Source organism: Dama dama, chromosome 4 (genome assembly GCF_033118175.1).
Source record: "Dama dama isolate Ldn47 chromosome 4, ASM3311817v1, whole genome shotgun sequence".
NCBI classification, from domain to species: Eukaryota; Metazoa; Chordata; class Mammalia; order Artiodactyla; family Cervidae; genus Dama; species Dama dama.
The window spans coordinates 7,914,245-7,926,803 of record NC_083684.1 but is presented as its reverse complement, the minus strand read 5'-3'; the positions used below and the strand labels follow the sequence as shown (position 1 = coordinate 7,926,803).

Here is a 12,559-nt window from a genome sequence, read left to right as displayed (position 1 = left end):
TTGACATTTAACATTGTATTCATTTTAGGATACAAACATAATGATCTGCTATATGTATATCTATGAAGTGATTACCACAATAAGTTAGTTAACATCACCACAAGTGGTTATAATTTTTTCTATAACAAGAACTTTTAAAGATTTATTCTTTTAGCAACTTTCAGTTGCTTTTAGTACAGTATTATTAATTATAGTCACCATGCTGTCCATTGTATCCTTTCATCCAATTATTTTGTCTCTCATTTCTTTAGTGTATCTAGTTGCGGTGGCTAGTACCTCCTGTGCAGTGATAGTACACACAGATGTATTATTTCTCTCTTTAGTTGGAGTGTGTCTGTTGTTTTCTTTTTTTTTTTTTGTGAATCTGCTTTTATTATTATATTTGCTAGTTTGTCATGTTTTTTTTGTGTGTGTGTAATAAAGTTTTATTAAAGTATAAAGGAGATAGAGAAAGCTGCTGACATAGGTATCAGAAGGGGGCAAAAGAGTACCTGTTGTTTTCTAGTTAAGCAGAATGCTGGCTTATAACTGAGATTTATATATTTTATCATATTAAGGAATTATCCACTGAATCCTACTTAAGGATTTTTAATCAGGATAGTGTGTTTTGGGGCAAGAGGAGAAGGGTACGACAGAAGATGAGATGGCTAGGTGGCATCACCGACTCGATGGACATGAGTTCGAGTAAACTCTGGAAGTTGGTGATAGACAGGGAGGCCTGGCGTGCTGCGATTCATGGGGTCGCAAAGAGTCGGACACGACTGAGCAACTGAACTGAACTGAACTGAATGTGTTTTTTGTTAAATGCTTATTCAACATTTATGGATTTCCTGGGGTCTATCATTACGTTAAGTTTCTGAGAGCTCCTTGGTGGGTTAGTAGTTAGGATTCTGGGCTTTAACAGCCATGGCACAGATTCAGTCCCTGGTCGGGATGGCCCTGGGCCACAGCAGTGAGAGTGTCGAGTCCTAACCGTTGGACTTCCAGGGAATTCCCTCCTTTTGGTCTTTTCGTGTGCGTGCCACCCTACTGGAGGATCTTCTTTGAGTCAACAACTACTATGGACTCCTCTGGAGAGGATCTCTGGACATGTACAGAGTCAGGAATATGGTACGTATGGGCGGAAGCGTCCTTTTCTAAGGGCTTCCCTGGTGCTCAGACAGTACAGAGTCCGCCTGCAAGGTAAGGCGCCCTTTGTTTGATTCTCTTTTGGGAAGCCCAGCTCCAAACCCCTTCCTGGTGCAGTGGACAATAGAAGCTGGGGTTTGGTGAGTCCCTAGTCCAGCGGTTAGGCCTGCTTTCACTGCATGTGCACAGGTTTGATCCTGGCCGGGGACTAGGGTTGTGCAAGCTGCATAATGCCACCAAAAGAAAAAAGCAAAAAAGAAAACAGCAACTATGGTTTTGCGTCAAGTTGGGAAAAAATGCCCGATTCTGATCTTAGTCTTTTTCGGTTTAGCTCTGTAGTTGTTTGGTTAGCTTTCATCTCAAAATAAAACAAAACATTCCAAAACTCCCAAAACAAAATTAAACAACCTTAATCCTGTTCCACTCAGTTTTGTTTATATAGTGCTTTAGAGGATGTCCCAATGGACCTTGGGACTCACTGCTCTAATGGTTTTCGAGAAGGGAAAAACGTTGAAGGAGCTCTGGATCTATAACAAACCTTTGGGTTCTCAGTCACTGGGGAATGCAGTGCCCAATCGAAAGAGGCGTCCACTTGGCAGTGCAGCCTGGTGGTTAAGATTTCCAGGCCAGTTTGTCTGGGCTCAGATCTTCCTCTGTGTACTACTGTGTGACCTCAGACGAGTTATATCACACCTCTGGTCCTCAGTTTCTGCAGACAAAAAATAAAGATAATAGTGGTTCTATCTCTAGCCTTGTTGTGTGGAATCAGTCAGTTCATGCCTGGCAAATTCCGCAGCCATAAATATGGGGGAGCCGGAATGGGTATTGGAGCATCCAGTGGGGATTGGACCAGGTGGTCTTTACATTCAGTGATCTTCCTGACTTTTGCTGACCCCAATCCTCATGCAGATATCTGCAGGTGTCCTTAGACAAGTGAAAAGTTCTCAGGGTCAGGGTCGTCTTCTTTTTTTTTTTTTTTTTTAGGTATACTGTTTTATTAACATTTAAAACCAATGTTATGATTATTGAAATTATAATAGGCAGAGCTTTTAATAAATGATTGTTGAAATAAAATTACAATAGGCAGAGCTTTTAATGGAGCAATGTATTGAACACTGCAGATTTCATAGACAAAAGCCCTGGAATTGGAAGTAAAACCCATCATTGAACAGAAGGCCTTGGTTGCTGACAGAATCGCCTATTGAGACAAGCCTGAGGGAGTCAGTGATGAAGTCCAGGATCGGTAAACGCGAGCAGATATCGCAGATTCCAACCCTTAGGTGGTTTTCCCACGCAGGGTCAGGGTCTTCTAAGATGAAGCAAAATAATGAAATAAAAAGTCCCATTTTCTAAGTGTCTGGGCTACAGAAAGCAAAGGAATCAAAGATTCTTAAAGGTTGGCATTTCAGATAATCAATCTGTGAGTTACTGAAAAGTTGGGTTAAGGCGCTTGGTCCCTAACCAGGCTTTTCTGCAGCCTTTAATTCTGACGCTTGGTGCTCCCTGAGAAGTGGGTTGGTTCATTTTTGAATGGGGCATCCGCACAGTGGCTCTCCTGGGTAGTATTGCCTACAGTACCCAAATATTTGTGTTTGAGAGAACGAAAGAGGCATTTTGCTGTGGGCAGAGGAAACAGATGCAGATAGTGGTTGATTGTAAAAGGGAGAGCCATTGGGAGGGAGAGACCCCTTGGGCAATGCCTGGCTTCTCTCATTAAGTGTGGATTCTGAGCAGCAGGGTCTGGCTCTCCTTCAGGTATTCTGTCTAATATGGTGAAACAGAAACCAGGTTGAAACCCTCATCCCCAATTTGCTGTTTCCGATGAGTTATTTGCAATTTTTAAAGCTGTAGTAAAATTACTTAAAAGGCACAGACTTTAAACATTATTTGATGGTGTATTAGTTTCCTGGGGCTCTGTAACAAAGTACCACAAATTTGGTGGCTTTAAGAGAAAAAAAGTGCATTCTCTCACGGGTCTGGAAGCTGGAAACCCAGAATCAAGGTGTCCACAAGGCCATGATTTTCTTGACCTTTCACTGCCTCTTCCTGGCTCCTGGTGATTGCTTGCAGCCACCATGGCTTGTGGACCTATTTTTCTCATCTCTGATCATCACGTTGTCTTCTCCTTGGGTGTCTGTTTTCTCTTCTTATAAAGACATCAGTCCTTGGATGAGGGCCTTCTGTAACCTGATAGGGCCTCACTCTAATTTAACTAATTACAGCTGCAAAGACCCTATTTCCAAATAAGGTCACATTCTAAGATTCTGGTGGACATGAATTTTGGGGGGGACAGTATTCCTCCCAGTTAAGATGGCTTTTGACAATTGTGTATACCCAGGTGACCACTGCCCCATTCAAGAACCAGGATATTTCTGTCACTGTGAATTTGCTCATGCCCCTTTCTGTCCTGACTCTGTAGCTGCAGATTATTCTTGCATTCAAATAAATGGAATTATGTAGCATGTGCTCTTTGGTGTCTGTTGTCTTTTACTGGCAGTGTTTTTGAGAGTCGTCCATGTTGTCGCATGGATCACTAGTTTGTTCCTTTTTCTTGCTGAGCAGTCTTCCACTGTGTGATTATACCAGATTTGTATATCCATTCTCCTGTTGATGAGCATTTGAATCATTTTCAACTTTTGGGACTGCATATAATTCATGATATGAATATAGTAGCAATGCATATTCTTTTTTTGTTTTTGAGCACATCGGTCTTGATTTTTCTAAGTTGATATTAGGAGTAGAATTGCTGCTTCGTACAGCAGGTATATAGCTCATTTTATTAGTATTGCCAGACAGTCTTCCAGAATGATTGTAGGCCCCCAAGGGTAGTGTGTCAGAGCTCCAGTTGCTCCATATTCTCATGATCTTGGTTACTTTCTTGGCAGTATTTTCTTTGGTGCATAGAGAGGGTAGACCTCTGCTCACGTTTCTATCCATGAGCTGTAGAGCTCAAGGCCCTCCAGCTACTGATCTGCTTCTTTTTGGTTGTGTTGCTCCAAGGAAGTTTTTGGGCACAAAGGTCTGCTGGAGTCCCTTTGTCAGCTGTCACTTTTTTCTAAGAATAGCAGAAGTTTGAGCCCTCCACACTCTGGTCTTTCACTCTTGAGTCTCCTTGCTCATTGGAGGTCAGAGTTTGAAGGTCGGAGGTTGGAGTCCTTCAGAAGGACATCAGCAGCTTTCAGGAGCTGTTCAGAATGTTCAGGGGTCCCACGTGACTAGTTCCACACTGGATTTCTTTCTTTCTTTCACAATTAAGTATTTTCCTCACAGATCTCTATTGATGGTGCTAAAGCAATAGCAATAAAGGGAATAATTCAGGAATAAAAGAAAAAGCTTCAGTTTTCCAAGACACGTCTTTGCTGCCTTTTATAATAGTGAATAATAATTATTATAGTAAATACTGAGCTCCTGCATACCATCCCATGTTCTAAGTTTTCTATATATGGAAACTTGGTAAATACTCCCATAACCCTTTGAGGTCAGAGTTTTGTCTCAAGGCCATTCTACAGATGAGGAGTCTGAGGGAAGACGAGAATGCTCACGTTGCCCAAGGCAAGATGGAGCCAGAATTTGAACACAAGGTTCTAGCTTCAGAGTCAGTATCTTACCTGCACATTTTTTTCCTTAGGGTCATTCACATTTTGGAAACCTAGACACATTTATTTAAAAGGGAATCATTATATCACTACCACAAATGGGAGATCCATATCATTTGCCATAATAGATGATAACTATAAAAACAAATACTCTGATAATGGTATTATTCTAACTTATTCCTGTTATTCCTCATCCACAACACCATTTTTTTAAAATGGTTTGTGCTTTTGAGTCAAATATAAGAAAATTTTGCCCAGTTCAAAGTCACAAATATTTTCTCCTAGAATTTATTTAGTTTTAGGTTTTACAATTACATCTATGATCCATTTCAAGTTATTGTTTGCATAGTGTGAGGTAAGGGCTATGCTTATTTTATATTTTTTTAGGGTTATGCTTAATTTTTTTAAAAAATAAGGATTTCCGGGACTTCCTCGGTGGTCCAGTGGCTAAGACTCTGTGTTCCCAATGCTGGGGGCCTGAGGTCGGTCCCTGGGCAGGAAGCTAGATCCCATATACCACAACTCAGAGTCTGTATGCTGCAATGAAGACTTGATACAGCCAAATAAATAGATATATATTTTTAAAAATAAGAATTTCCGGTAGTTTCTACAGCATTGGTTGAAAAGACTCCCTTTTCATGTCTTCTCTGAGTCTGGCTTTTCTCAGGGGATGGGAGGATTAATTCTCACAGTTGCTACAAGGAGAAAAAGGTGTAATCATTTTGCTACACAGGATATCCGTAAGCTCATTGGCACATGGTCAGGACTCAATAAACAGCCATTGGTTCTCAGGTCATGCTAAGTGCCTTCCTGTTGTTTGGCATTTGGGTTGTTTCTAGTTCTCCTTCTTGAAGTGTAAACAGCAATGCAGTGGATATTCCAAGTGTACTGCTTTTTTTTTTCCTTTAAAATTACTTTAGAGTATATTTACAGATCTTAATCCATTCTACAGTTAGTGTCAGAAGCATATACCCTACCAGAAGCCAGAAGCTATGCATTGCTTTAGAATTAGCTCTGCTTCTAACCAGCAGGATCTCCTCGGGAGGGTTAAGAACTGAAATCATCGCTTTCTCTGGCACCCCCCCAGCAACACCTCACTGCACCCCCCAGCAGTTGGTGGTTTTTCATCTTCCTTTAGCTGAACACACTTTTCAATGATACTGTTTTCTACTCATTTATTTACCTGTTTGCCTTCCCCACTGGCCTGCATCCGTCTTACTGGAATCACAACTTACCAGTTGCCAGGACAGTGCCAGCACGTACTAGGTCCTTGGTGGATGTTGACTGTGAGAGCAGCATGCAGTGCAGCGTGACCCAGCGGCTGGGTCTGCGGACTTCTCTCCGTTTTCTGATAGCAGTGTTCTTTTAGCACTAGTGCTTTGGTTCCAAGGCTTTGCGTCATTTAGAAAGCTTTCTCTAAGTGTGGGTTGTGTGCCATTAGTTAATGCTGGATGGTGTAACAGGGTCCTTGTATCCTACATTAAATAACATTGAATTTCAGAGTGAGGACATTTCTTTTCAGTTCTTTTTCAACTCTTCTTCTCTAGGACAGGATTTCTCAGTCTCAGAACCATTGACGTATGGGGGCTGAAAAATTCTTTGTTGCAGGGCGGCTGCCTTGTACACGGTAGAATGTTTACAGCATCCTGGCCTCCACCCATTACTAAGTGCCCATAGTGCCCCCACTCCCGCTTGTGACAACCAGAGTTATCTCTGCTGCTGCTGCTGCTAAGTCACGTCAGTCGTGTCCGACTCTGTGCGACGCCATAGACGGCAGCCCACCAGGCTCCCGTCACTGAGATTCTCCAGGCAAGAATGTGAGACATTGCCAAATGTCACCTCCAGGTTGAGAAGGACTGCTCTGGGAGAAAGACTCATGCTGGTGCTATTGTATTTCAAACACCTCTATAAGCCTTGCTAGGGAACTCCCTGGAGGTCCAGTGGTTAGGACTCTGATTTCACTGCTTAGAGCCCAGGTTCAGTACCTGGGGTTGGGAAACTGAGATCTCACAAGCCTCACGGCCAAAAACAAACAACAGAAGTCCTTGCTAATACTCCCTTTCCAAAAAAGAGAGCACTTCCCTAGCTCTGCAGGCAATGCTTTCTCACTTGAACTTATGTTATTTTACTTTCCTTGATGTTAGCTTCTCATTTTGGCGAGTGAGAACTGTTTTTCTCTCAACGTTAGTGTTGTGGAGTTTTCTTTACAAATGAATTTAAGTAAAAAGTTGAATGAATATAGAGAAACATATCTCAAATATGTAGCTATGACCCAAATAGTGCTGTGCTAGACACCTGCTTCTAAGGACACGCTGAGTCATGCATCTTCCTGTTTCAGGGCTCCTGTCGGCAGGCAGGTTTCCATGTTTTGCTTCGCCTAAGACAGTCTCCAGCTTGGGAGATGCCCTAGGGATCTGGTGTAGTGCCAAGCTTCCCAGATGTGCTGACACGGATTGTATACATGCAGCACCTGTCAGAAGTGTGCCGCCTGCTCCAAGCATTTGGTCTGTGGACCCAGGAGTGAGTCTCAGTTGATAAAATCATTCAGGTGGCTTTGGATCACAAGGGTAAAGGCCGTGCATGTCTGGTCGCCAGCCAGTCCTTTTCTGAGAAGCCGGTATTTGAAAACAGACCACAGAAGGCTGGAGACTTTCTGATTTCATAGAGAGGTCAGATGTGGGAAGAAAGCACCATATGTCATATTGTGACATATCATATGTCATATCAGACATCTTGGCAAAGCTGCCAATCTGCTACTGACTCTGCTTGCCTCATGGGAAAAGGCTTGATCAGATGGCAGTGTGAGTGAGAATATCACACGTAGCAACCCTTTCAAGGGTTATGAATTAATGAACCCATTAATTCATATTGAGTCTAGACATTAAGCATCAGTAGCTACCAACACCAGGGAAGAGTGGACCTGGCACCGCCTGAAGTTGTGACAAAGGATTTAAACTTGAGTCTGATCCAATCCCCAGTGTGCAGAAGCACAGGACAGGGGAGCGTGTTGAATTGCACCATGAATACACAACCAGCAAAGCTGGACTGGGGACACTCTTGGACATGTGTCCTGGGTTCTTTTTTTTTTAATTTGTTTTTATTTATTTGGCTGTGCTGGGGCTTCATTGCTGCACGTGGGATCGAGTTCCCTGACCAGGAATTGAACCCAGGTACCCTGCCGTAGCAGCTTGGTGTCTTACCCAGTAGACCATCAGGGACGTTCCTATCCTGGGTTCTTTAACAGATGAATTGTAAAGGGAAGAATGGGATGGAGGGGAAATCCTGTGAGCTAAAAGAGGATTAAAAGATACATGAATTTTAAAAATGGGCAAATTAAAACCTTTACTGTCTAGGGAAGCACACTTGGTTGATAAAACCAAAAAGAAACCCAACAAATGTTTCTGTAATAATCAGGATGGTGGTTACTTTTTGGTAAGTGAGATGGGACTCATGGAGAGCCTTCTGGAGTGGCCTACTAGGTTCTGTTCCTTGATTTCATGGTAGATATAAGATTTGATTATCTTATAATAATTCATTAAACTATATATTTGTTTTCTGTTACTTCTATATTTTATTTTAAAATAGTTTCTAAAAAGCAAGATGCAAGAGGGGGCATATGAATACCTATGGCTGCTTCATGTTGAGGTATGGCAGAAGCCAACACAATATCAAAAGGCAATTATCCTTCAATTAAAAATAAATAAATTTAAAAAAATGCAGAGTGCAAAGGAATATGGGTAAAATGCCACCTTTGTGGGCAAAGAGAGGAAATATGAAAAATATGCTTGTTTTTTAAAAATGTAACCAATGTAAGGATAACCAAAAACTAATGAAATTGTTTTATCAGGGAGGGAGAAATAAGGGGGGAGAAAGATATAGCTTTCTGAATATGACTTTCATCATTTAGTTTTTACTTGGAAATGATATGTTTTATATAATTAAAACACAAAATTTTAAAAATCTTTAAAAATAAGAAACAGAAATGCTTGATTTTTTGACTGTACATTCCCATTATTTTGAAAATATAATCTAAGAAAGAACCACAAAAAACATTAAACTTCACAGACTTGTTTTATTGTTAAAACATCAGTGTTACTGTGTTGAAACAGTAGTAATAATATGTGAAAGGACAAAGAAAATAATTATCTTAAATGTGATTAAGAAACAAGATTTTCAGCACAGAAGAGATGCAAAAAAAAAATCTAAAGAATTTAAAAGCTTTATGATTCTAGTGATTTATCTACAAAATAATGAATATTTTTGTTTCTAAAAAATATGAATTTCCTAGGTCTATCCACCTGAAAAGGCCTGTAAACATTGAAACCCAGGAGTAAGGAGCACTGTAGTGTTCAGATTGTGGTTTCTAAGTACCATTCCCACTAAAAGAATTCCATGGAAAAGTAGCTGATTTCTATCTAGTCTGAGGCAGAAAATGTACACAATAAGCCAGGAAACCCCTGTCATGACTGAAAGCAAGGAAGCTCCTGAAGACTCCTGGAGTCATGTGGATAGGACAGGACCCACTGCAAGGAGCTCCCACTCACCAAATGATGAAATAATTTGAATGTTAAAAAGAATAACAACCACCCACTTTGGAAAATAGGTTGGCAATGTCTTATTGTTTAAATGTTAGGCTATCACCCAGCCACTCACTCCTAGGTATTTACCTAAGAAAAATAAAAACATATATCCACAGAAAGACCTGTATGCAAATGTACAATACAGCCTTATTTATACTTGCAAACACCTAGAACGATGGAAAACTACTCAGTAATAAAAGTAAGAGGCTACTGATAGACTTAGCAACACGGAAGGATCCCTGACCTTTTAGCTGAGTGAAAGAAGACAGGACAGAAATAGCAACATACTATATGATTCCATTTATATAATAATCTGGAAAAAATAAAACTTCAGGAACAGACATTAAATGATTGCCAGATGTGTAGGGTGGGGAAGAGGACTGACTGCTAAAGGATACAGGGGACTTTTTTTGGGTGATAGAAATGTTCCATAAATTGAATAATGTATTGGTGTGAGTAATTGTTGAAATTCATCAAAGAGGGTGAACTTTAGTGTATATCAGTTATAGCTCAGTGAACCTGACTTTGTTCAAGAGGTGGCAAGAACACCCAGAAGATCTTCACGACCCAAATAACCACGATGGTGTGATCACTCACCTAGAGCCAGGCATCCTGGAATGCAAAATCAAGTGGGCCATAGGAAGCATCACTACAAACGAACCTAGTGGAGGTGATGGAATTCCAGTTGAGCTATTTCAAATCCTAAAAGAGGATGCTGTGAAAGTGCTGCACTCAATATGCCAGCAAATCTGGAAAACTCAGCAGTGGCCACAGGACTGGAAAAGGTCAGTTTTCATTCCAATCCCAAAGAAAGGCAATGCCAAAGAATGCTCAAACTACCGTGCAATTGCTCTCATCTCACACTCTAGCAAAGTAATCCCCAAAATTCTCTAAGCCAGGCTTCAACAGTACATGAACCTTGAACTTTTTAGATGTTCAAACTGGATTTAGAAAAGGCAGAGGAACCAGAGATCAAATTGCCAACATCCGTTGGATCATCAAAAAGCAAGAGAGTTCCAGAAAAACATCTACTTCTTCTTTATTGACTATGCCAAAGCCTTTACTGTGTAGATCACAACAAACTGTGTAAAATTCTTCAAGAGATGGAGCTACCAGACCACCTTACCTGCCTCCAGAGAAATCTGTATGCAGGTCAAGAAACAACAGTTAGAACTGGATGTGGAACAACAGACTGGTTCCAAATCGGGAAAGGAGTACATCAAGGCTATATATTGTCACTCTGCTTATTTAACTTATATGCAGAGTACATCATGAGAAATGCTGGGCTGGATGAAGCACAAGCTGGAATCAAGATTGCTGGGAGAAATATCAATAACCTCAGATATGCATATGACACCACCCTTATGGCAGAAAGTGAAGAGGAACTGAAGGGCCTCTTAATGAAAGTGAAAGAAGAGAGTGAAAAAACTGGCTTAAAAGTCAACATTCAGAGAACAGATCATGGCATCCAGTCCCATCACTTCATGGCAAATAGATGGGGAAACAATGGAAACAGTGAAAGACTTTATTATTTTGGGCTCCAAAATCACTGCAGATGGTGACTGCAGCCATGAAATTAAAAGATGCTTGCTCCTTGGAAGAAAAGCTATCACCAACCCAGACAGCATACTAAAAAGCAGAGACATTACTTTGCCAACAAAGGTCCATCTAGTCAAAGCTATGGTTTTTCCAGTAGTCATAAATGGATGTGAGAGCTGGACTATAAAGAAAGCTGAGCGCCGAAGACATTTGAACTGTGGTGTTGGAGAAGACTCTTGAGAGTCCCTTGGACTACAAGGGAGATCCAACCAGTCACTCCTAAAGGAAATTAGTCCTGAATATTTATTAGAAGGAATGATGCTGAAGCTGAAACTCCAATACTCTGGCCACCTGATGTGAAGAACTGACTCATTGGAAAAGACCCCGAGGCTGGGAAAGATTGAAGGTGGCAGGAGAAGGGGAGGACAGAGGATGAGGTGGTTGGATGGCATCACCGACTTGATGGACATGAGTTTGAGTGAGCTCCGGGAGTTGGTGATGCACAGGGAAGCCTGGCCTGCTGCACTCCACGGGGTTGCAAAGAATTGGACACGACTGAGTGACTGAACTGACTGACTGAACCTGACTTTAATGGATTGAAATACGAAAATTTTAAAAATTAATGAACTCAAGGTGATAACTGAAAAATCATCATTAATTACCTTTGGAAGCTGTTAGGCAAAAGCTCATTCTGAAAGCTGGTAAGTAAAGAAAATGAATCATACTTTTTTTTAAAGTGTTATAAATATTTATTTGTCAAAATATATATTTTCTTAAAGTGGAGTAAGACAAGGCTGAATTTCAGCTAATGTTATGCCACAATCACAGGTCACATAAAAACAACAACAACAACAGCCAAAACCCCAATTGTCCTAGCAATTTCAAAGGATTAGCTTCAATGTTAGAGTTCAGAGATAACATAGAAAAGTAAAAAGTTTGCTTCCCTCTACATATCATTTTTTAATTTTTATTTATTTTTTTAATTTTAGTTCTACCACTTTATTGCTACCAACCCATTTCCCTCCACCCTCGTGCACACATGTTCAGTCATGTAATCCCATGGACTTCAGCCCGCCAGACTCCTCTGTCCATGGACTTTTCCAGGCAAGAATACTGGAGTGGGTTGCCATTTCCTTCTCCATACATGTCATTTTAAAGGGAAAGGAGATGTTGCGGGTAGACAGGGAGAAGGGTTTAACATCTAAGGAAAGCAAGATAAGAGGGATTCTACTGTATGGGAGAAAGGGGATGCCAGCAAAATCCTTACCTAGGGCTGCTCAAAGGCTGAGAATATAAGGGTCAGAGTGAAAGGCTACAGGGACTGGTACCAGGAGAAAAGAAAAAAGTCAGCTTAGAAGAATTAAAAAGAAAACAAAGAGACTTCCCTGGTTGAGAATCTACCTGCCAATGCAGGGGACCCAGGTTCTTTCTCTGGTCTGGGAAGATTCCACGTGCTACCACGGAGCAGCTAAGCCCCTGACCCACAGCTCCTGAGCCTGTGCTCTGGAGCCCAGAAGCCACCACTGTTGAAGTCTGCACTCCAGAGCCCGTGCTCCACAAGCGAAGCTGCTGCAATGAGAAGCCCACACACCACAACGAAGAGGAGCCCCTGCTCGCCACAACTGGAGAAAACCCACATGGCAGTGAAGACCCGGGGCAGCCAAAATACATAAACAACAACAGAAAAAAGCTTTTTTAAAAAAGAAAGAAAACATG

General features: G+C 41.2%; 1 protein-coding gene across 4 annotated transcripts in view; it reads left to right on the top strand.

The window, feature by feature from the left end:
• The window catches only part of IL34 (interleukin 34), a 69,679-nt gene that overhangs the window by 33,036 nt on the left and 24,084 nt on the right, over nt 1–12,559 (top strand). The window lies entirely within an intron of this gene.